Source organism: Peromyscus maniculatus, chromosome 22 (genome assembly GCF_049852395.1).
Source record: "Peromyscus maniculatus bairdii isolate BWxNUB_F1_BW_parent chromosome 22, HU_Pman_BW_mat_3.1, whole genome shotgun sequence".
In the NCBI taxonomy this organism is placed as follows: domain Eukaryota; kingdom Metazoa; phylum Chordata; class Mammalia; order Rodentia; family Cricetidae; genus Peromyscus; species Peromyscus maniculatus.
In genome coordinates this window covers 53,516,379-53,539,783 of record NC_134873.1, presented here as the reverse complement: position 1 = coordinate 53,539,783, position 23,405 = coordinate 53,516,379, and the positions used below count along the sequence as shown (strand labels likewise).

The following is a 23,405-nucleotide window of genomic DNA, read 5'->3' as shown; positions in this document are numbered from 1 at the left end:
TCCCTCCTTAGGAGTGGGGAAACTGAGGCAAGAAAAGGTTAAAGAGCCTGCCAGAGGCTAAGTAACTGTCCAGGTTCATGCAGCACATGAAAGCAGTCCCTCTGCATGCTGCATTGGGGTTTGAATGCAGGCAATATGATTGTAGAGCTCCGCTCTTTAATCTCTGTACATTTGGCTTCCTTCTTCCTTCGTACAACCCATCTTGAAGGTGACAAAGATCTGTTAAACGATAGACTCGCCAGTGGCTTGTCTTGACCCAGGACGCCCCGGGTTTAAGGGATAACCTCATTCTGCAGTGACTCACACACGCCACGACTGTCCTGAAGTCCTTCAAATTAGAGGTCACCTTGATCCACCTGTGACTAGTCCTGTACCCACAAGGAACGCCTCTAACCTCCCGCCGCTCTCCTGACTTCCTATTTATACCAAGCCAGAGTTGGGCAGGAAACAGATGGGCCACTCAAATTGAGTAATTTGAAGAGAGTTGAATAAAGAGGCCATTTACAAAAGTGTGGGCAGGATGTGGGGGAAGCCACAGCTACTTGACCCCCCTTGGGCCTGCAGGGGTGAGGGGAGGTGCGGTCATCAGAACCTACGGAGTGTGTCCTACATGTTTAGGGCCACCTCACAACAGCTGTGACCACAAGCCACAGAGGCAACCTGGGGCAGTAACACCCCAATTCTGCTTCTGACCTTTTCCCCTGAGCTAGGATTCCCACTGAGTACAGCCAATCAGAAGCCAGAGCCACTGGATTCTGAGGCCTCAATTGGAGTTGAGAGAGAGAGAGAGAGAGAGAGGAGAGAGAGAGAGAGAGAGAGAGAGGATGTAGAAGAGAGAAGTAGCCAGCAGACGACTCACTTTGCAATTGTTATTTATTTATTTTACTTTTATTTATTTTTGTCTGTCTGCTTGTCGCTAGAGTCTCTTGTAGCCCAGGTGACCTGGTTGGCCTCAGATTCTTAATACAGCTGAAGATGATCTTAGCCCCCCTCTCTCCACTTTCTAAACACTGGGATTACAGCTGTTGTGTGCCACCACACCTGGCTGCCTGGGCTCAAGATCCCGTCTCCTATGTATCATGTTACTCTGGGAAAACTAGCCTCTCCATGAATTTATTTCCTTGTGTGTAAAGTAGGGATAATAAAAAGATCGAGCATGTGTCTCAGTTGTAGGAGAGCTTGCCTAGCATGCACAGAGTTCTGGGTTCAGTGCTTAGCTCTGTAAGAAAGAAAGAAAGGAAGGAAGGAAGGAAGGAAGGAAGGAAGGAAGGAAGGAAGGAAGGAAGGAAGGAAGGAAGGAAGGAAGGAAGGAAGGAAGGATGAAAGAAAGAAAAAAGAAAAAATTAACAAATAAGTAAAGGTGGGGATAATAACAACCTTACAGTGATAGTGCTGTTTTGCTTATTTATTTTATATGAGTGTTTGCCTGCACATATGTGCATACCTAGTGCCCTTGGAGGTCAGAAGAGGGTATTGGATTCCGCTAGAACTGGCGTTAGAGACGGTTGTGAACCACCGTGCGGGTTCTGGGAATTGAACCTGGGTCTCTTGCATGAGCAGCCAGTGCTCTTAACTGCTGAGCCATCTCTCCGGCCCCCAGTGGTGCTGGTTTTTTATCTTACAGTAAAAAAAAATAAAAAAAAATGCAGAGCATAGGGTACTTGGTAAACGCTAGATCCTTTCTTTTCTCCTTTCCCATCTCTTTCAAGTAAATGTTGGGGGTAGGGCCCCCTACTTTGTACATGACCATAGGTGCACAACAAATGTTGCTTGGCTGGTGGCTAAAGTGCCTTTGCCTTCCCCACAGACCTCAAAGCATCTGGTAAACGATTCCTAACTTATCGCTGGAGACTGTAGCAGTTCCCGTGGCTTTGAAAGTTCTTGCCCAGTGGTGGCCATTGGTCGTGGCTGCTGGCTAGCAGCGTTACAAGAGCGTTTGCCTTATGCTTTAGGACTCTGTGCATTTGCCTCGTGTCGTTGTTTGTGTTCACCTTTCATTAAACAATTAAGAAGCTTTTTGTTCACACACAGGGCCTGGCACTAGTTAAGCATACACTCTACCACAGAGTGCAAACAAAACAGTCTTTCAAAAGTGTCTTTAAATGTCAGGTAGTCATAAAAAAAAAAAAAAAAAAAAAAAAAAGCAAGTCTTCATTGTTGGCTTTCTCTTCCTTTGCCCTTCCTCTTGCTTAGGAGGAGCCTGAATTGTTGCCAGGCTCTTGTCAGTGAGCATTAGAAAAGGTGATGTGGGAGTTGGGGAGATGGCTCAGTGGTTAAGAGCACTGACTGCTCTTCCAGAGGACCCGAGTTCAATTCCCAGGACCCACATGGCAGCTCACAACTGTCTGTAACTCCAGGGTGCACAAAAAATAAAAGAAAGAAAAGGTGATGTTACCGGTAACGAGCGGACCGTTGACTTCCCCCTTCTCCCTAGTCCCGGGTGTAGGAAACTGTGGAGTCGAAATGCGTTTCTGTACCTAGGACATGCAGAGGCTGCACCAGACACCATTTCCTTGCAGAGTCCCAGGGCTCTTGCTGACCAGCTCCAAATCCCCAGTTTGGCCTCTGAGCAAGAAGCCTCTCCTCTCCTCGGCCTCTCTCACCTCCTTGGAGCTCTAGATCACCGACCAGGCTCTGCTGTAGTTCCCAGGACCCCTGTTCCCCAACCACTCTTAAGCAGACACCGAAAAAGCAGAGATTGCCTTTCCAAGCCTTTACCCCACAGTCCGCCCTTCTCTATATCGTCTGTCTCAACCCTTCTTTCCTTCTACGCATTAAAAAAAGGAGCAAAAAAATGGCGTATGTCTATAAATTCCTATAGGCTCAAAGTTCCACGGTGGCAAGAACCATGTTCTCATGGTTTTATAAGTTGTAGTGTTGGCCAAGGAGTTGAGTCAGATTCAGAGCTCAATAAATGGGCATTGCAACTAACTGAATTAAATATCTTTCTTTCTTCCTGACTTCATGGAGGTCATCCATCTCTCCAGGATGGTGTGAGCCCTCCAGTGGATTGCAGACTCCTTCAGGGAGGGAGGGACTTTGGACTCTCTGGGAGGTGGTTTCTGGGTGCCCACAACAGCAGCAACTTGTCAAATGACAAAATAGAGAGAAGGAACAGGTGCTTAAAAATTGAAGGCTCACTTTTTTTTTTTTTTTTTTTTTTTTTTTTTTTTTTTTTTTTGGTTTTTCCAGACAGGGTTCTCTGTGTAGCCCTGATTGTCCCAGAACTCACTCTGAAAACCAGGCTGACCTTGAATTCACCGAGATCCTCATGCCTCTGCCTCCTGGGTGCTGGGATTAAAGGCCTGCATCACCACCGGCCACCTCCGTCTCATTTTTTAAACTTTTGATTTTGAGACAGAGTCTTGCTAAGTTGACCAGACAAGTTTTGACCTCCTCTTGTTGCCTAGATAAGCCTTGATTTTGTGACCTGGCTTTAGCCTCTACCATAGCTGGGGTTACTGGCTGGCACCCCATACCCAGCATCTGAAGAATTTTGTTTATTTTGCTTCTTGAACAGTCACAGATGAACTCTCGGCCCCTTTTGTCTCCTGCACACCAGTTGACATCGAAAGAGCAAAATCCTTCTCTGCTTTTGATATTTTCCTCTTGCTCTGGCCCCAGGCGAGGCTGGAAGATGAGCCAGTGAGCCAGACCATTTAGCTACTGTGGCTCCCCTTGCCTCTCGCCGAGCTGGCTAGCTCGGGAATTATAAATAAGGAAGAGTCTGTGAGTGCTGTTGTTAGGATGAGAGGCTCCGCTGTAGGAAATGGATGGTTTGAGGCTCCTGGGTGCGGGATGCAAGGCAGGGGCCTCCCAGCCCCTAAACTCCAGGCTGTCTCCCAGGCAATCAGGACACAGCTAGACTAAATTGGCGCCTTTCCTTTTCCCTCCAAGTCCTGAAGTCCAGATGCTTTCTTGATGAATACTATATAAATAAAGGGGAAGGCGAAGCAAAAAGACGCCTGAGCCTCTGAGAAGGCTCGCCACTACAATCTGTACTTTTCCTTTTCTTCAGTTAAGGCCATTCACATTCCGGCTGCAAAATCAAAGTGACCCCAAGTGCCCACAGTACCGACCCATGCAGAGTTTTCCCATCTCCTAGAAATGAAATTCCAAGTGTTTGCAAATAAGTCCTCTCCGTAGCAAAATTTCTTTGTCAAAAAGGACACCATACTTGTCCTGATGCTCATGAGAAGGGCCTCTGGCCAAACGAATGGGAAATCATTGGCCCGATTAACATCCTATGATCTTAGATCTAAAAATGACCCGGAACCGGGTAAACAAGGTGACGTCAGCGAGCGGGGCAGGCAGCGGCTCTCTACTGCCACCTGGAGGACAGTGTGCGCAACATCGCATAAACTCTTGGCTAGAAAACCTTGGGGCTAAAATGTGTGGGGTCAGGGTCTTCATGACTGGGCAACTTTAGTAAAATAAATATATGAATGAAAAAATACAAATTAAAAATTCTCAGACTCTAGGGAGTAGCAGCGGTCTGGCTTGTCTCATGGCAAAGGCCACCCGACTTTGTGTGCAGCTTCAGGCTTCCCAGGGACATCGGTGGGGGAAGGAGTATCATAGTCCTAATTTACTTTCCTGTCAGGCTAATGTGAGAAAGAGGCTGCCCAGCTTTCTGCATCACACAACCCGCATGCTGGGAGATGCCCCAGAAATGTGCTGGGGGTGGGAGAAGGTCAGAGGCACGTTACTGTTTACCCTAGACAACATCCACAAAAAGAAGACGAAAGGCGAATTCTAACTTAATAAAAACAAAAGCAAGACCTACTTTACTTTCTAATTAGTTCATTTGCTTGAAGTGTTACAAACCACCTCAAAATCTCAGCGGCTAAGGACGACAAATATCTATGCTTTTCTTGCTAGTGGATGTGAAAGTCAGCCTTGACCTGACCAGCTAGGCAGGACTCCAGGCTCAAGGTCCCACACAGGTCAACTCCAAGTGGTTCCATTCCTGCAAAGGAACCAGATAGAAAGTTCATCCCATCTCAGAGGTTCAGTGTTCAAGGCCCAAGTGAACCCAGGCAAAACCAGAAGGAGTTCCTAGACCTGATATCATTGAATACTGTACTGGCCACAGCAAATCCCAAGTTCACACAGCTCTGTGTGTGTGTGTGTGTGTGTGTGTGTGTAGGGGTACAGTAAGGTACATGCTGCCTCCCCCAGAGGAAGCCCTGGGAAGTCCCATGTCTAAGTGTGGCCGTGCATAATTCTGCGGGGAGGAAAGAATTGCAAATAACTTTGTGTTGTTAAAATACTAAACATAACATTATGAAAGGCTTTATTCTTCCTTTCCTCCCTCCCTCCTTCTGTCTTTCCCTCCCTCTCTCCCTCCCACCCTCCTTCTTTCTGTTTTTGAGTTTTACTCTGTTACCCAGGCTAACCTGAAACACATTATATAGCCCAACTTGGCCTTGAACTCTTACCCCAACCTCCTCTCCTGAGGACTGAGATTGGGGGCTCCAGCCACTACTCTCAACTTTCTTTTTTTCTTTTCTTTTTTTCCCCTTTCATTTTTCAAAGAAAAACCTGAAGCCGGATATGATAGTCCATGCTTTTAATTCCCAGCCACTTAGGCTAGCCTGAGCAACTTGGTGAGTTCTTCCAGAGTGAAATAAACAGGGCTGGTAGTGCGAGTTAGTGGTAGACCATGTGTGTGGCATGCTCAAGTCCCCAAGTTCCTTCTCCAGCACCCCAAATAAGCAACTTTAATCCCCAGAGTATAAAATGTTTCCCTTCCAGGCTTGAATGGATCACATGATTATATAGTTACATCATTGTTTTCATAGGAAACATAAATATGTATGTGTTCACATTTAAATTATATCCCCTAGTCTCAGTGGCTTATTACAGTGGTGGATAATTTGTATCCAAACCAAAGTTCGATGTATGTCATCATTGTGGACTGTCAGGGCCAGAGTTAACAAAGAAACCACCATCTTGTAACTGTTCCGTCAGGAGCTCATATGGACCATAGGAGTGAGGTGGCGTGGATGGAACAATCCAGAAGGGAGCATGTGTTTCTCTTCTCACAGCCCTTCTTTCAGAGCTGGGAGATACAGGGAGACTAGAAGGAAGCTATAAGGAGCTTCTTATGTCAACTTCATATACTTACAAAGGCACACACAGTTGACAATCCATCTACCTAGGTGTGGTGCACACCTGTCTTCCCAGAACACAGGAGACTGAGCAAGAGGATTATGAGGCGGAGGCTAGCCTGGGCTAAAATGAAGTCTTCAAGTCAAACAAATAAGATAATTGACAATATTTAGTGATGTTTGCCAGTTTTTATGTTTGTTTTGGAGGTCCCTCCCATCTCCTCCTGCTTCCTCACTAGAAGCCAGAAGGTCATATATAAAGACTGAAGGATTTGATGGTTAAATGCAGGTCATGGGGAGATCCAACTAAAAAAAGCACAAGAATTCTAAAACAAAGCAGTTTCTTATTTCAAAAATTAACCTTTCCCTCCTTGAAACTCTCCAGTGACTTCTCGTGGCCCTCTAAACAGTTTGTCTTCTCTAAGAAACCTCTTTATTCCCGTTCTCAAAGCCCCATTCCTCTCCCTCAGAAACCTCCAGAATAAATTTAGATAGACTCCTTTGTTCACCCATTTGGCTACGGAACAGATATTCCACATGCCAAGGCCTGCCTGCGCCGGGCGTGGAACACACCATGGCGAGCAAAGCTGCCTCCACCTCCTGAAGCAGTGTCTGGTGGAGAATTCAGGTAGGGATTCAAACTGGGGCTAGAGAGGTGCCTGGAGCTTAAGAGTGTTTAATTGCTCTTCTTGAAAACCAGGGTTCAGTTTCCAGCATCCTCAGTCAGGCAGATCCACATACTGGGACTCTAGTTCCTGCATCCACATGGTGCACACAGACTAATGAAAGCATATAGACACAATATAGAAAATAAACCTTAAACAAACAAACAAACAAGTCCTCCAAATAGGACTATGGATGGAGCTCAGTTGGTAGAGCTCTCGCCCAGTACGCTTGATGTTCTGGGTTCAACACGTCAGCTGGGTGCGGTGGTGAACATGTGTAATCCCGGCCCTTGAGAGATGGAGACTGAAGGATCAGAAATGTAAAGTCAGCCTCACTACATAGCGAGTTTGAAGACAGCCTGAGCTATATGAAACCGTGTACATATTTAAAAGCACAGAAAACAGACCCAGTTGTCTTGCTCACTGGTGTACCCCTGCATATCTGTAATTAATCTAGTACCTAGCATATAAGATTAGAAGGTTCTGCCGGGCAGTGGTGGTGCACACCTTTAATCCCAGCACTTGGGAGGCAGAGCCAGGCGGATCTCTGTGAGTTCAAGGCCAGCCTGGTCTACAAAGTGAGGTCCCGGAAAGGTGCAAAGCTACACAGAGAAACCCTGTCTCGGGGGGAAAAATGATTAGAAGGTTCTGACACTTACCTTTGAACCAGAAATACCCAGGGCCAGGATGGGCCAGGATCTCAGGATTCGTCCCGTGTCCCTGGCAAGGGGATGTGTCGCTCCTTACAGAAGGTTAAGCTGGAGATGGCAGTACTGCTTGAGCTGATCCAGACGGGAGCTCAACCCATGAGTCACCAGCCCCTCCCTAGTGTCTGTCACCTGCTTCTTGCGAGAGAACCAAAGTGAAGACAACGCAGCCATGGCTACGTGGCATTGGCACCTACTAAACACTGTATCCCCTGGCTCAAGCTATGACCTCCTGCACCATGTGTTCAAGAACACAAGATCCTGATCCGTGTCGGGTCTGATTGATGACGTTCTGTGTCCTTGGGGGTCACAGCCTGGGCTCCATCAAGTCAAGTTCAGTCACCCACCTCCCATAAGCAGGTTGAAACAGCCAAATTAGCAGGAAAAAAAAAAAGAAATCTATTCCATGTGGCCATGTTGGGAAGTGGGACAAAGAGATCCAGGGACCTCCCTCAAGTCCATCCTCAGGGTCCTGAAGTAAGGGTAAGGTTTAAGTAGATGGTCAAGTTACATGTACCTAACTAGTCCTGGTTAAGGAGTGATCCTCCCGACTGTTGGTCTATCATTTTCTTTTCTAAAAGTTGTAAATCCCTTTGTGTGGAAATGTCCTCTCCGACTAGTTCAAGCGTCAAGCTTTTCTTCTCCCATCACGGGACTTCTGGGGGGAATTCCTGTTTCCTGGGGTCCTTCGTTTCAACTGTCTGATAGCCAAACTGAGGGACATTAAGCGTCTCTCAAATAGCTTCATCCATGCCGGGTCGTTTATTCAAAATGCACGTGCTGGAGAGGTGGGAGCCGGTTCTGCAGGCGCCCTATGCGGGCTGAAAACTCCTATGCAGAGGCGGGCAGTCGGATGCACGAAGAAGACACCAGGCTTGAGAAATAAGACCCGGGCATCCCGACTCTGCCAGTGATTGCGTTCGGAAACTTGAGCACGGAACAACTGCCAGATGCCTTTAGAGTCTCGCCGAGAGTCTTGGACTTTATCCTGTGCGCTGGGGCATGGCAGGGTCAGACTGGCGCTTTTGGCTGTGGTGTGAGGGTGGATGGATGGCGGAGACTTGGATTGGAAGAAGACGTATTAGGATTTGGTCCAGGTGAAAGGTGATGGGGGCAGAGGCGCTGGGGACGGCAAGAGGACAAATAAAGGACCTTTAGAAGCACTGCTGTCAGAAAGGGTTCAGAGGTAACTAGATAGGAAAAGGGGAAGAGAGAAAAAGGGAAGAGAGACCGGTGGGAGGAGGCCCAGGGCGCCCCAGACATGTAAGAGTAAAGCTCTTTGTCACAGTTGCTAAATGAGAGCATGTATGGAAGGCAGGCATAATAAAACATCTCTTTCCAGGCCAGATGAGGAGACACATACAAAATGGACTCTCAGTATTTCCTAAACTTAGATCACTTTATCCTGAAAAAGATTCCTTCATATTTTTTATCAGTTACTTCAATTAATACTTACAACATTCATCATTTAATATTACTTTTCTGTTTGTCTGAAGTTAGTTTGTTTGTCTTGAGACAGGGTTCAAACTCAAGATGTAGCTGAGGATGGTTTTGAACTTCTGATCCTCCTGCCTCCACCTCCCGAGTACTGAGGTTACAGGCATGCACTGGCATGTCCTGCTGGCCTTAGTACTGTTTCGTTTTGTGTTTTCCATTTTTATTTATTTTCTTTGTGGATGGCAGGCATACCATAGCATGCCTGTGGAGGTCAGAGGATGACATAGGAGTCTGTTCTCTCCTACCGTGTGGATTCAGGTCCTCAGGCTTCTCTGCTGAGACGTCTCGTTGGTCCCTTAATTCTATTTTTAAATGAAGTCACTTTTTTAAACCTAAATACTTACCGCAGGTTCCTCCCCAAACCAAACACCTATATGCTTGAAATGACGGCCTCATGTGCCAGGGGTTGCTTGAAAGAGGTGTAAGAATTCCTAAAATGACTCTTCCTATGTTTTCAGCAGTGGGCAGGGAACATCTGGGGAGCTCCTGACCTGAGTGATGGCTAAGGCCATTAGCATTCTGTATATCTGGCTTTCCTCTTGGTTCCCATTCAGATTGCGTCAGTATACAGATCTGAAGGCAGGCCAGGTCTTTGCAGTCATTGGAAACAATTTTTGCCCTGCAGGTAATGACTTTAGCAGAGCTGGGCTGAGGGTTGTTTTCATCCAATCACAGGCCCTGGGAGCTCCTGAGCAGATGGGCCTGGGAATCCCCCCTTCCTCCTGTTCTCCTCCCCAGTTATCCCAAGACACACTCGGGTACAAACAGGGAGGGTGGCAACTCATCGTCTCTTGTTCACATCTGATGTGCATAGGTGACGTGAGGCACATTACCGAACATCTCTGCACCTGATTCCTCCTGTGATCTCACAGTGTCTCGAGCTGGGCATGTCACTTTGTGGTAGAATGCTCACCGAGCTTCCATCCTCAGTACTGCCAGAAGAAAAGAAATGTTATATAAAGAGAGAGGCAGAGATTTATATTTATTTTGTCAAATGGTACGTCATTTAATGAGTAGACTATCATTTCCATACGGATTTGAAATACATGCTCTTTATGAACAAAATAAATTATCATTTTGAATATTTGTAGTGAATTTGAGGGCCACAGTAAAGAAAATGCCAACATGACCACTCCATTATTAGGGGGAAGGTTTTTTTATTGTGAATAAGAGAGGGAGAGAGGGGGGGAGAGAGAGAGAATTCAGAAGGGAAGGGTCCAGAGCTGATAGAAAAGACTAGACATGGCCAGGGCTATCTATAAGTAAAGGAAGAATGGGGGCAGGGCACCTTGCCTTTAGAAGGAGAATAAATAGGTATTAGGAAGGAGGGAAACCTGGCTATGTGAGAAGGGCCAAGATGCTTTTCGCCAGTATGGAAAGTAATGGTAGGTAGGGACTCAGGGAGCATGGAGGCCTGAATGGGCTTTGGTAATCACCCGTAGGTAGCCATATGTCCCTTCAGCCAGAGGTAAGGGGCATGCTTCCTTCTGGCAGATGTGAACTGGTTTCACAAGTTTGTGAGGAGTGCTGGCTTTTATCTAGACTCCAGAAATCCTCCCATAATGCAGAGTGAGTTCACTTCTAGATGTATGGACTCCCTGTGATATCTAATATATAGCAGTAAAAACTATCGACAATCATCATTCTGTGTGTGTGTGTGTGTGTGTGTGTGTGTGTGTTTGAGACAGAGTTTCCCTGTGTAGCCCTGGCTGTCCCAGAACTCTCTTTGTAGACCAGACTCTCCTTGAACTCACAGAGATCCGCCTGCCTCTGCCTCCCAGGTGCTGGGATGAAAGGCGTGTGCCACCACCCCCTGGCTTCATATGGTATATTTCAACTGTTAGAGAATAGTTATTTCTGTATAATCATTTTTTAAGACTGTAGCACACATTTGCTCCCAATTTCACTCCAACCATTTTCACGGCGACTGCAAAGACTGCCATGTACGAATTTGGAAAGAAGCAACTTCTCTTTCCCACCCTGATAATTAGTGGTGCTGATCCTAGCGTCTAGATAAAGTAAAATCCGAGTCACAATTTTAAAGAACTTGGCTTCTGTGATCTTCGAAGCAAGTGGAATTAGACTCTGTGGGGCTTTCTCTCTTCCCTGAGAGAGGTGTCCTTGTACAGAACTCGACCTCTAGCGACATGTCTCCCCAGGATGCCCACGCCTTGCTCCGAATGCCTACTGTTCTGGCCTTCTCCCTGGCTCTGAGACTCTCCTCCCAGCCCTCCATTCACACTGAGGTGTTGATGACTGGTAACCAGCCAGCACAGCCATTCTCGATAAACGGCGGGGTATGTGGAAATTAACTTGTTACTAATAATAAGTACTGAAGTCTGAAATAATTGAGTCAGTCTGAGCTAACTCAAAGCTTCTCTTGAAATTAGTTCACCCAGCCTTCCTTTCCAAACTCTTACCATTTAAAAAATGCATTTTATTTATTTTCTTCTGTGCATGGGAAGTAGGTTGAGGGGGTGAGGTGTGCAAGCCAGGGCACACACAGGGAGGACAGAGGGACAACTCTCAGGAGTTGGTTCTCACCTTTTACCATGTGGGGCCCAGGGATGGAATTCGGGCATCAGACCATCTCGCCTGCCTATTTTACAGGATTTTACATTTTACACAAATGTGTGTTGGTAATTGTCCATAGGTCATGTCGTTCTAAGTGATAGCCCACGGGGATATAATGAAGCACCATTAAAGCCAAGACAATCTTGGATTGCCTTGTACATTGAGCTCTTCTGACTGTTTTCATTTTCTCCTCCTCTTCCTCCTCCTCCTCTTCCTCTTCCCCCTCCTCCCCCTCCTCCTCCTTCTTTTTCAGATGGGTAGCCCAGGCCGGCCTCCAGTTCACAGAGCTCTGCCTGCCCCTGCCTCCTAAGTGCTGGGATTAAAGGCGTGCACCGCCAAGCTCAGCCTCATTTTCTTTTTAATGTTGCCTAAAGAAAAAAAATTAGTGAAAATCTACATTGCAACTAGAGTAGAGTGATACTGAAAACATCTTTTGATAAAATTATAAAAACTCTGATTAACTCATAATTTCTAGAGCATACTCAAGAGTTCTCCACACAAAAATATTTGAAGTAATGAATATGTTAAATAGTTTGCTTAATTATCCCACACTGCATTTGTAAATTTAAATTTACCTTGTACCCTCTAAGTATATATAATGAAAACTTGGCAAATTAAAGTAAAATATGAAAATAGACCAGTAATAATTATTTAACGGAAGACAGTGGAAACAAATGAAATGTACACTAGTATTATTTACACTGAGCACTCAATAAATATTAAATGGATGAGTACATGGACATTTAAAACATAAATTCTGTGTTTATAAAATTAATGAGACCAGGTTATGCTTTTCCAAATTGCTTATTTATTTTTATGTACTCTTTGTTGTAAAAGCAGCAGTTTGAAAAATACTTTTGAAACAAATAGTGTTTGTCAATGGGAATTCCTGGAAAGAGGCTTTGTCTATAGAGAATGATTGGCTGATAGAATTTACAGGGATGTGGAGAGGTTGGAATGTTGCAGGTCCAGAGGCTAATTACCTCATCTCAGGCTAGCTTTAGCCCACTGAATAGCAGTTCCTTATCTACCTGTGTGTTCAACTAACATTCTCTGACTAGTAGATAAAAGTCTTTGGAATCTACCTCAGCAGACCACTAGCTTCCACCAACCCCAAAGCTAAGAATGTCATCAGATAGCATCTTAGGCCCCCATCTTTCTGTGATGGCCTCTCACCTGTCCTCACCAGCGTATTTTAAACTTCCTTTGATTCATATCTTCCTTTGTTCTAAACTATAACTTCATGACACCGCTCCCAGGTTGGAACATGGAATTTGGGTAAACACTAACTGTGTTCCCTGGCCATAGTCACTCATGTGTGGCTCCAGTATAATAAACTCTCTTATTCCATTTAAGATAAGATCTGTGCTTTTTTTACAACACTGGACTCAGACTTACCAGGTAGCTGAGCATGACCTTGAACTTCTGAACGTCTTGCCTCCTCATCCAAAGTAATGATATTATTACAGCACTTACCACCAGTCAGTTTTACGAAGTACAAAAGGTTAAGCCCAGGGTTCTAGGCATGCCAGGGAAACACTTGACTGAGCTGCATCCCTAGCCTCCAATTTTTTTCCTAAATAAAATTCAATATCCCTTGAAAATGTTATCAGTATTATAAATTATTGTTAAGAGCAGAAAGAAGAAAATCTCCAAGTGATGGAATGGGGTACAGGGAAACCCCGGAAGGACAAACAGTCATGTCCCCTGTCTTCTCCAAACTTTGTATTGAATTGCGGGCTTCAAGTAAAATTCTGTCAGGTAAAATTACCTTTAAGAGTGCTGCCTTCTTTCATGGGCCCCACCCCTGACGTTATTTTGTTAGTGAAGCAAGACAAAATGGGATCCTCTGATAGGAGGAGCCAGTCTTTCCTGTGATCCAAAGTGAAAAGCAAAACATTGGGATTTAAGACTGCAACTAGCAGCTGGGTGTGGTTGGGGTACACTTTTAATCCTAGCACCTTGTGAGTTTGTTTGAAGTTAGCCTGGTTTACATAGCCAGTTCCAGACCAGGGCTACATAGCTGTGATACTGTCTCAAACACCCCCCCCCCCCTCAAAGACTTCAAATTGTTATTGTTATTGTCAATACCAACACACACACACACACACACACACACACACACACACACACACACACACACACACCACTCTTCAAGTTAAATAAAGTAGACTCCAACTGATCGACAACTACGGAACTTCCGAAGGCAAGTGAGCAGCGCCCTCCCTGGCCCTTGCCCAAGTGGAAGGTCTACCTGCCTGGCTGCACTGTTTCTGGACCTGCATGTCCCTGCAGGTTGCAGGAAGAACAGAGTTGAAACCACAGCTGGGAACCACAGATATCTTGCTTTTACTGGCTGAATGGGGAATATGGGCAGTGTCTCCTTGCCCTGCCTGCCCGCTCAGTGCATCTCCCCCTTTACCCAAGAAGAAAAGAATCAAGATCTCCCTGAGTGGCAGGAGATGTCAAAGATTCCTTTTAGGGTCCTCTTGATTTAGGATTTCAATTGTTACTCACCAAGGACAACTTTCCTAGTAACAAAAGATTTTCAGTCCCCTTAAATTCATGTAAGGCCACACACCATGTAGAGCAGGCAGGGGCATCGGCTCTGTGAGCCACAAAACAAAGCCGTGATTGCATGGAGCGGGCATAGGGTTGCAGTGACTTCATGTTGGCTAAATATAGGGAACACTTGATGTGCTGTTTGTGCCAGGGAGAGCCATGATGCAATTCTGCCCTCCCGTTCATGGCAGGGGAAGGACAGGGCAGACGGCGAGAATCGGATTACTTAACAAATGGTCGCTTGTAATGCTCCCCAAGTCCACACCAACCTAGAGTTTGTGAGCACGTAGCTGTGGGAGGAGGGATAGCTAACAGTAAGGATGCTTGAATATGAATAATATTCATATGAATGCATAAATATGAATGTATGTTTATATGAATGGAGTTATATGATCATATATATATATATTAATACAATAGAACTTAATTGGAATTACCCTACACTGAGGATCATGGCTCTCTCAGAAGCCATAGGTTGCCAAATAAAAAGCCCATTACCAAGAGTGGGATCCCACCCCTTGTGCTCTTTGTTAGAGTTATCTTGAAGACCCCCCAAAACAAGGCAGGCTAGTACCATTGTTCTTGGTTGCCCACCAGAACTTCAGGGCCAGACCCTAGTGCTGACACCACCACACAGGTTTGTCATAGGACATGGAGAAATGAAGTTACTACTAAGTGCCTTTTTTCCCTGGCAGTAGCTGTCACAGTCCTGGGTGGTACTGTGTAGGCTGTGGGCACGGGTGAGGAGTGGGGAACCTCATCAACAGTCTTATCCAGCTGTAAACCCCACATATGCCTATTGGTACAATAATGGCACAAATATTATAGGCCGGGTGGTACTGACCACCTTCTGATTGGATTTAAGGCCCATTCCACATGAGGAAACACACGCTTGGGGCTGTGAATCCAGCTGAGAACCCACGGTTGGGAAGCTCACGGGCCCCAGAGGTGAACCTACTTCTGTTATTTTAAATGGACATGTTATCAAACTGCCCTGTAAGTCTGTAACTCTCTATCTAGTGCAACTCCCACACCTCATCAGAGACTTGCTTTGGGCAGGCAACCGGTAGTTTACACGCAAACTGGTCAAAGCACCCAGCCCTAAATGGGACATATCTATCAGCATCCCCCCCCCCCCCCATCCCAGCCTTGGGGACCAGGCATGGCAGAAGAGGGTGTGGAATGAGTGTATGAGACAGAGGCTGAGGAGGACCTGGGCAAGACAATGTCTTTTGGACTGCCACACTTGCACCAGCAAGACCAGTACACATTCAAGCCAATTAACTAACACTCTAACAAGAAGATGGGAGGAATTCATGAGCCCCACCCCTAACTGAGGAACTATGGATAGCTGATGGCTTCTGGAGGAGAGAAGGTCAATTTTCTTTAAAAGTGATAGTTCTACATCCAAGAGTGCATGAGTGGAACCAATTAAACTAGATGTCTTGTCTTGTCTTGTCCTGTCCTCGCCACCCCCCTCTCTTTCCCCTGAGACAGGGTTTCTCTGTGTAGCCCTGGCTGTCCTGGAACTCACTCTGTAGCCCAGGCTGGCCTTGAACCCACAGAGATCCGCCTGCCTCTGCCTCCCGAGTGCTGGGACTAAAGGCATGCACCCTCCCACCCCCTAGATGTGTTCCTTAAAGAGGACAGGAAGTTGAGGGGGTAGGGAGGTGGGGGTGGATCTAGGAGGAGATTAGAGAGGAGTGGGGGTGAATATGATCAAAATATATTGTACAAAATTCTCAAAGAATTAATTTTAAAAATTTTAGGGCGGGGGAGATGGCTCATCAGTTAAGAGCACTGACTGTTCTTCCAGAGGTCCTGAGTTCAATTCCCAGCAACCACATGGTGGCTCACAACCATCCGTAATGAGATCTGGCACCCTCTTCTTGCCTGCAGGTATATATGCAGACAGAATACTGTATATATAATAAATAAATAAATCTTAAAAAAAAATTTTAAACCAGAAAAAGAAAAGAAAATCCGTGGTTAGATGTCACAGAGTGAGTGGCCTGTGTGTGTTGTTAGATCCAAGGGAGACCGGCATAACAAAGCAAACAGTGTAGACAGTCTTCAAACAACATCAGCATTGAGCTTCTGAGCTTCATCAAAAATAGATTGTTTTTAATATTTAGTTAAATTGGTCCAAATTTCTCTTAATCTTCCCTGTATAAGATATTCACATTCATCTTATAAAACTTACCAGACAGAAATGACCAAGTATGTTGTTTTGATTTGCTTTTATTTATTTATTTATTTTTTTAGATGGGGCTTGTGTAGCTCAGGCTGGCTCAGAGCTCACTGTGTAATTTAGGATGACCTTGAGTTCCTAATCCTCCTGCATCCACCTCCCAAGCGCCAGAGTTACAGGCATGCGTCTCCATGCCCTGCTTGCGACTACTTATTCCTATTGAGCCATGTGGTCAGGTCCTCCGTGCAGGAAAGCTTTTGCATCCACTTAACTCAGAGCCTCGAGCTGAGCTAGTACCGTTACCCCTGGTTTACAACTGAGAACTGTAAGCGATGGATTCAAATCAGTCACTTGTTCAAATTCAGCTTGTTGGGAACATGAGCACTGGAGTTACGACAGGCTTTCCTTTGAACCACGGACCCCCAAACCATGACACGGAGACTTATGATTAGTTTTGAGTGCTTGGCCTTGACTTAGGCTTATCTTAAGCTCTCATAACTTAATTTAACCTGTTTCTCTTCATCTACGCTTTGCCTCTTTTTACCTTCCGTTCATTCTGTATGCCCCACTCCCTGACTGCCTGACTGGTTGACTGGGGACTCGATGACCTCCGGCGTCTCCCTCTCTTTCTCCCTCGTTCTCTCTTCTCTCTCCCTCTCTCCTCTCTAGCCTAGACTCCTCCTCTGACTTAGTCTCTCTGCCCACCAGCTCCGCCTATCGCTCTCCTGCCTAGCTATTGGCTGTTCAGCTTTTTATTAGACCAATCATGTGCCTTAGGCAGGCAAAGCAACACATCTTTACATTGTTGCACAAATGCAGCATAAACAAATGTAACACATCTTGCCTAGTTAAAGTAATACAACAGGGAATTATAGTCTCTTTGTGTAAGGTGTGTGTGTCTGTGTGTGTGTGTGTGCATGTGTGTGTCTGTGTGTCTCTCTTTGTGTATGTCTGTGTGCATATGGTATATTTATCTGTATGTGTGTCTGTGTGCATGTTTGTGTGTATATATGTCTGTATGTGTCTGTGTGTTGGTATACATGTATGTGTATATGTCTGCATGTGTGTCTATGTGTGTGTGTGTGTGTGTGTGTGTGTGTGTGTGTGTGTGTGTGTATGCCAAAGAGTGCATGGGCTCACAGAACAGCCTTGGGTGTCCATCCTCACTTTCCACCCTCTTGGGGCAGGATCTCCCTTGTTCGCTTCTGAACTACATGCCTCAGGCTACATGGCCTCTGAGCTTCCGGTTAATTCTCCTGTCTCTACCTCCTACCTCACCACAGGAGAGCTGGGATTATAGACAAATACCACTTATTGTGTCCTTTAAATAAACTAAAGTAGGGATTCTGGGGATTGAACTCTGGTCACCAAGTGGGTGTAGCACGTGTTCTTAGCTGCTGAGCCATCCGACTGACCCACCAACGAGATACTTCACAGTCTTCTCACACCAAGGCTAAAAAGCCCACTGTGGGGTCTGAGGAGATGGCTCAGTCAGTACAATGCTTGCTGCACAAGCGTGAGGACCATACAAAAAGCTGGGGTGACAGGCTGGAGAGATGGCTCAGCAGGTAAGACGACGGTCTGCTCCTCCAGAGGACCTGGGTTCAATTCCCAGCACCCACACGGCAGCTCACAACTGTCTAACTCCAGTTCTAGGGGGTCCATGAGGGCAAAACACCAGTACACATGAAATAAAAGTATATATATATATATATATATATATATATATATATATATATATATATTTAATGCCAAATGCTGTTTATTGAAGGAGGGAAGAGGTCTTAAATACAGGCTTACAGCACAATGGGAGAACCCTGGAGGGCAGAAGTTCGCTACTGATGTTTACAATCTTGCATCTTAGCTGTTAACACCCATTATGCAGGATACACAAACAAGGAACTTCCCTTAAGCATTCAGGAGAGGGGAACCTGGGAGGGAATTAGCATAGGGAGGATATCAAGGTCAAGGTCCACAAGCAAGGCAACAGTTACCCAAAATGGGGGCCAGGGCCCTACAGGTCCCCCTTTTACTAAAAAATGAGCTTCTGACTTAGGTTGTGTGGGACGTCAGCAGGTCACCCTACCCGTCATGGAGACGCCTGGCCAGGCCAATATTTTTTTTTTTTAAAGCTGGGGTGACAAACACTTATAATCTCAAGACTGGGGAGGAGGAGGAGGAGGATCCTGGAGCTCACTGCAGCCAGTACAGTCTAATTAATGAGGCTCAGTTTTGGGTCTCCTGAGGTCCTGTCTCAGGAAGAAAAGGAATCTGAAAATCTGTATTTTCTTTAAGCCCAGTGAAATGTGCGGTTAGAACAGTAAGGCAGTGCTGGTTTTCACTCTTTGTCTGGATTGCTTGAGAAGGGGTGTTGCTGTTGGTCTTGAACTCACTATGTAGCCCAGGCTAGACCTCTGCTAGTTACCCAAGCATCCGTCACTGTGTCTGGGTCTGAGTTTACAAGTGGAAAAACTACTGCAATAGCAGAGGTCGATCCCCAGCAAAGTAGCCAAGTCAAATACTGGTTTTTAGATAAGGAGCAAATTCTGAAACAGTGGCCCCCGGGTACAGAAATGACCGGTCTTGTCATACTGTGTCCCCTGCCAAGCGTGGTTTCTCCTTCTCTGAGCTGTGTTCTGCATGGGCCACCATCCTCCGCCTTCACATCTAAGAAAAAGGACACATCTAGCTTTATCATTCTCTCAAGGCCCCATTTCCATCACGGCCAGGGTAAAGTGACAATTTAAACTTCCTAATTAAAAGTAATTAGGTCCCATCTGGCTTTGAGAAATTGGCAGGGCAAGGGGGTGGGAAGTCGATAACCCAGATTCAGTTGAGAAATCCGTCTTCAAATGCAAATTTCTTAGTCTTCCAAACGCTCCCTGGCAGATCTGTCTCTTCCATCTTGAGAGGGTCAGCCTCCCCTCTTTCGTCCCAAAAGGGATATGGTAAGGGTGGGTCAGAGCTGTCCACCCCATCTTCCCACAGCGATGTCTCTTCCTACTTTTCTAGAGATGACCCTCACTGTACCCATTACCTCTGTACTGTGGCTGGTGTAAGGCAAGTTATGTTCCCTGGGTTGGGGTCGTCTGTGGCCCATTACCCTAGATCCCCGTCACCGCCTCCTAACCACTTGATTATACCTCTGATTGCACTGGTTCTGCAGACCTTCTGAAGCCAGGTTGCAACTCCCGATGGATTCCCAAATTGCACGCCTCCATGTGATCCTGTATTGCTTCCCTGGTGGCCCTCATACAGACCCTGCAATGCACCTTCTAGATCCCCCGGGAATGCTGGGTGTTGATGCCTCACAGCTTAGTTCTGTGTGAGGTACAGCCCGTGGTCAAAGGGAGTTACTGGGTCCGAAATTGTGGGGGTGTATCCAAAGAGCAATCAAAGGAGGGGGTCAAGGGCCCAGTGGCCTAACCTCTGTTCAGAAAAACAGCCTAGCTTCATAGCCTCCTTTATCACGTTAGGGACACAACCCAACCTTCCCCTCCTGACTCCTGCTTCCTGTCCTTCTTTAAGGAAATGTTGATGACAGTGGTCCTCAATAATCCAGGGTAGCTTCTGGATTCTTCCATGCTATAGGGCAGCTGGTGAGGCTTAGAAGGGTTGATCCACTGGTACATTTCTCTGATTGAACAGTGTGTGTGGGGGGGGGGGTGTGCATGCACACACACATTTGCAGGGGCCAAAAATTTACATCAGATGTCCTCCTCAGTCATTCTCTGTTGTGTTTATCTAATTATTCTTTATCAATAAAAGCTCGGGAATCAGATATCGGGATAAGAACCTGAATGGTCAGAGTAGCGACCAGGGACCCCCTTTCTCTTCCTTCCTTCGAAAAAGACTGAGATCCTCTCTCAGCCCTGCCTCACTCCTTTCTGTCTATCTGTTCTCAGTCCTCCAAAACCTCTATGGTTTAATTTTGATCAGCTAGTGGCTAGCTTCACCCTCTGATTCAAGACAAACTTCACTGTCAGAATGCGATCAAAATATCACACAAGGACTTTCCATCTCAGTTTTTGAGACAGGTTCCCTCACTGAACCTGGAGACTGCAGATCAGGCTAGAGAGTTGGCCAGCTGGTCCCAGGGAACCTCCCGCCTCTGCTTCCGGGTGCCAGGATTACAGATACTCAGTGCTGCACCCAGCTTTTAGGGGGTGCTGAGGATCCAAGCCTAAGTCCTTGTGCTTCACTACTGAGTCATTTCCCCCCAGCCGCAGCACACGGGGTCAGTGACATCTGCCTCCAATCTCCCCACACTCAAAACGGGCAGTTGGCCTACGTGCCCCCTCTCCTTCATCCGCATTCTCCGTTAACTTATCCCAACCGTAGCCAGGTGGCAGAGGTCTGGTCCCTCAGAGGCCAATGCAACACGTCATTCTAGGGCAGGGTGATCCGCTTCCCTCAGCAGCGGGCATTATACCTGCCCTTCTTTCTTTCCGGTGGGGACTCCACAGATGGCAGCAAAATCGTGCCATCCAAGTCAGCCCGGCCCTGGGGTGTTGATGAGCACGTGACCATCTCAAAAAAAGATTCCAACTCCTCTCTTCTTCGGTCCTGCCAGGCTCGGTCTGGGGCTCTGCAAACTAGTTTCTTTCTTTCTTTTTTTGTCAGCAGGCTTCTTATTAGACTTTACAGCGGGGAGCACAGGGGGCGGTTGGAAGACCGGGGGAGGGAGACAGGGTTTCCTTTTGCTTGTTGTTCTATAAGGAGTCCTCCCTATGGGAGACGGTGCTCTCTGCAGCGCTGGGTCCAGCCTTTCAGTGGCCTTCAGCTCTCCAGTCCCAACCTCCTGGTGCTCACAGAGCTGCCAATTGATTTGCAGCAGCAAGTCCCGCCCCCCCCCAGCTCTGCGGGGGGGGGGGGCCTTCGTTGGGCCCCAAGTTCAAGGAGCAAGACCGTGTTCCATTGTTTCTATGCGGAGGTGGGGGCGGTTGCCACCCACCGTCCTTACCTGGGTTACTTCAGGGTTTGTTCTTCCCCTCTGTCCTCCTGGGCCCAGGGAACAATTCCTCAAGGAAGCTCCATTCGTGAGAGGATATGGTGTGGTATCTGCTGTACTCAGCGCAACTGGACTCCTATATGGAATAGTAGCGAGAAACTTGGGGAATTTTGGAGAATCTTTCTCCAACATGACCTCAAGGCTGTTCCCAACTGTGTTCTAAAAATAAAGCAAACAAAAGACAAAGCCCCTGAACGGTGTTTTGATGCTTTATCAACACTATGGCTGCTCCTGACTGACTGGAGGGAATACATGGAGGAAATTCAGAAGAGAAATGCATTTTCCCCCACACAGTATTCCTATCACTCTTGTTAGGGAACTACCACACGATCTCAAGCTGGGCTATGTCCCTGGCAGCTGTGACATGATTAGGATGGAGAGGAAGGCACGCTTAGGAGGTGAAAGCCAAAGCCACCAAGATGAGTGACTAGACAGACAGGAGCAAGGATCATTCTCAGCTCATCAGAGAGGACAGTCCTGGTCAGACGAGGAACCATGATCTACACCCAGGAAGTCCAGGATGCCTCTGTTAAGACTGTAGAGTTCGGATGCTGGGAGGCTGGACCACTTAGCTGTGAGAAGTCACTTAAATACTCATTATTTTTGTCCTTTTGTTCTTTGGGGAGACTCCTGGTTCTTCCTCGGTGCTAAGCATACACCCCATCAGTGAGCTCCACTTTCAGCTTTACAGTTTTCATTTTAAAAGTAAGGAATTGAAGGAGCATGGCACCAGACTCAAAGAGCGGCTTTTCTCTGCGTTCTCACGAGGCATTCATAAGTATTTATAAAATTTGTGTTTTATTTTACTTTGAGTTTTTGAAATAGAGTCTCTTTCTCTATAGCCCAGGCTGTCCTTGAACTTGTGATCTTCATAAGAGTGCGTGTGCGTGTTCGTGTGTGTGTGTGTGCGCGTGTGCGTGTGCGTGTGCGTGCGTGTGTGTGTGTGTGTGTGTGTGTGTGAGAGAGAGAGAGAGAGAGAGAGAGAGAGAGAGAGAGAGAGAGAGAGAATAGTTTTTGAGACACTAGCTATCACATAAACTAGAACAAGGATTCCTTTTGTTTGTTTTTGTTTTTTGAGACAGTTTCTCTGTGCAGCTTTGGAGCCTGTCCTGGATCTCTGTGAGTTCCAGGCCAGCCTAGTCTACAGAACAATGATCCTTGAGAAGTAAAAATCATGCACAGTTGGTCCCAACAAATGATTAGAGGTCAGGGCAATGGTGGTGCACATCTTTAATCCCAGCACTCAGGAGGCAGAGGCAGGCAGATCTCTATGACTTTGAGACCAGCCTGGTGTACAGAGTGAGTTCCAGGGCAGCCAGGGCTACACAGAGAAACCCTTTCTCAAAGAAACAAAAGAAAAGAAATGGAAGAAGGGATTGGGGAAAGACCGCTTCTCAGTCGTGGCAGTCAGAATGTGACATTCGTAAAATTGTTTGACTGAGACTCCTGCAGCATCACCCGCTGTCTATTGTGAATCACGCCCACCCCTCTCTTAAACTATCCCGGAAGCCTGAACAGATGGTTAGCACTCTATTTAATCATGCTAGCCCAGTATCTGTCTCTGTTATCCATCCGGAAAGCACTCAGCTTCTAGAAAAAAAAACAAGGGAAGGAAAAAACCCTTTCACCCATATTTGCTTGCTCTCTGGATTAGCAGGATTCTCTAGCCAGTGGTGAGACCTTCCAAATGCTGAGTCCCTTTACTACAGTTCCTCATGTTGTGGTGACCCCCTCACCAACCATAAAGTTAATTTTGTCGATACTTGATAACTGCAATTTTGCTCCAGTTATGAATCATAATTCGAATATTTAATATGTGCCTCCTGCGATAAGGTTATTGAACCCCCAAGGAGGTTTCAATCCACATGTTGAGAACCCAGGCTCTAGAGACAACTATGTTAACCGTGGCTTCTGAACCCCATCAGGTTCCCATAACCAGACAGATGGGAACCCCCCTCCCCCATGACAACAGTAAGTTTTCTGAATGCAGAAGAACCAAAAATTAATTCATAAATAAAATGCATAATGGAACCTGAAGTGTGCTCTGGCAGCTCCTGCCATGCATGTGACCACACTACATGTTTG

At 46.4% G+C, this 23,405-nt stretch overlaps 1 long non-coding RNA gene across 1 annotated transcript; it reads right to left on the bottom strand.

Annotated features, from left to right (window-relative positions):
• Positions 1-4,786: 4,786 nt before the first annotated feature.
• Positions 4,787-9,259, bottom strand: LOC143270176 (uncharacterized). Its single transcript, XR_013047166.1, has 2 exons — positions 7,438-9,259; positions 4,787-4,969 (listed from the first exon to the last, which is right to left on the bottom strand). It is a non-coding gene; the product is annotated as an uncharacterized LOC143270176 (long non-coding RNA).
• Between the last annotated feature and the right edge of the window lie 14,146 nt (positions 9,260-23,405).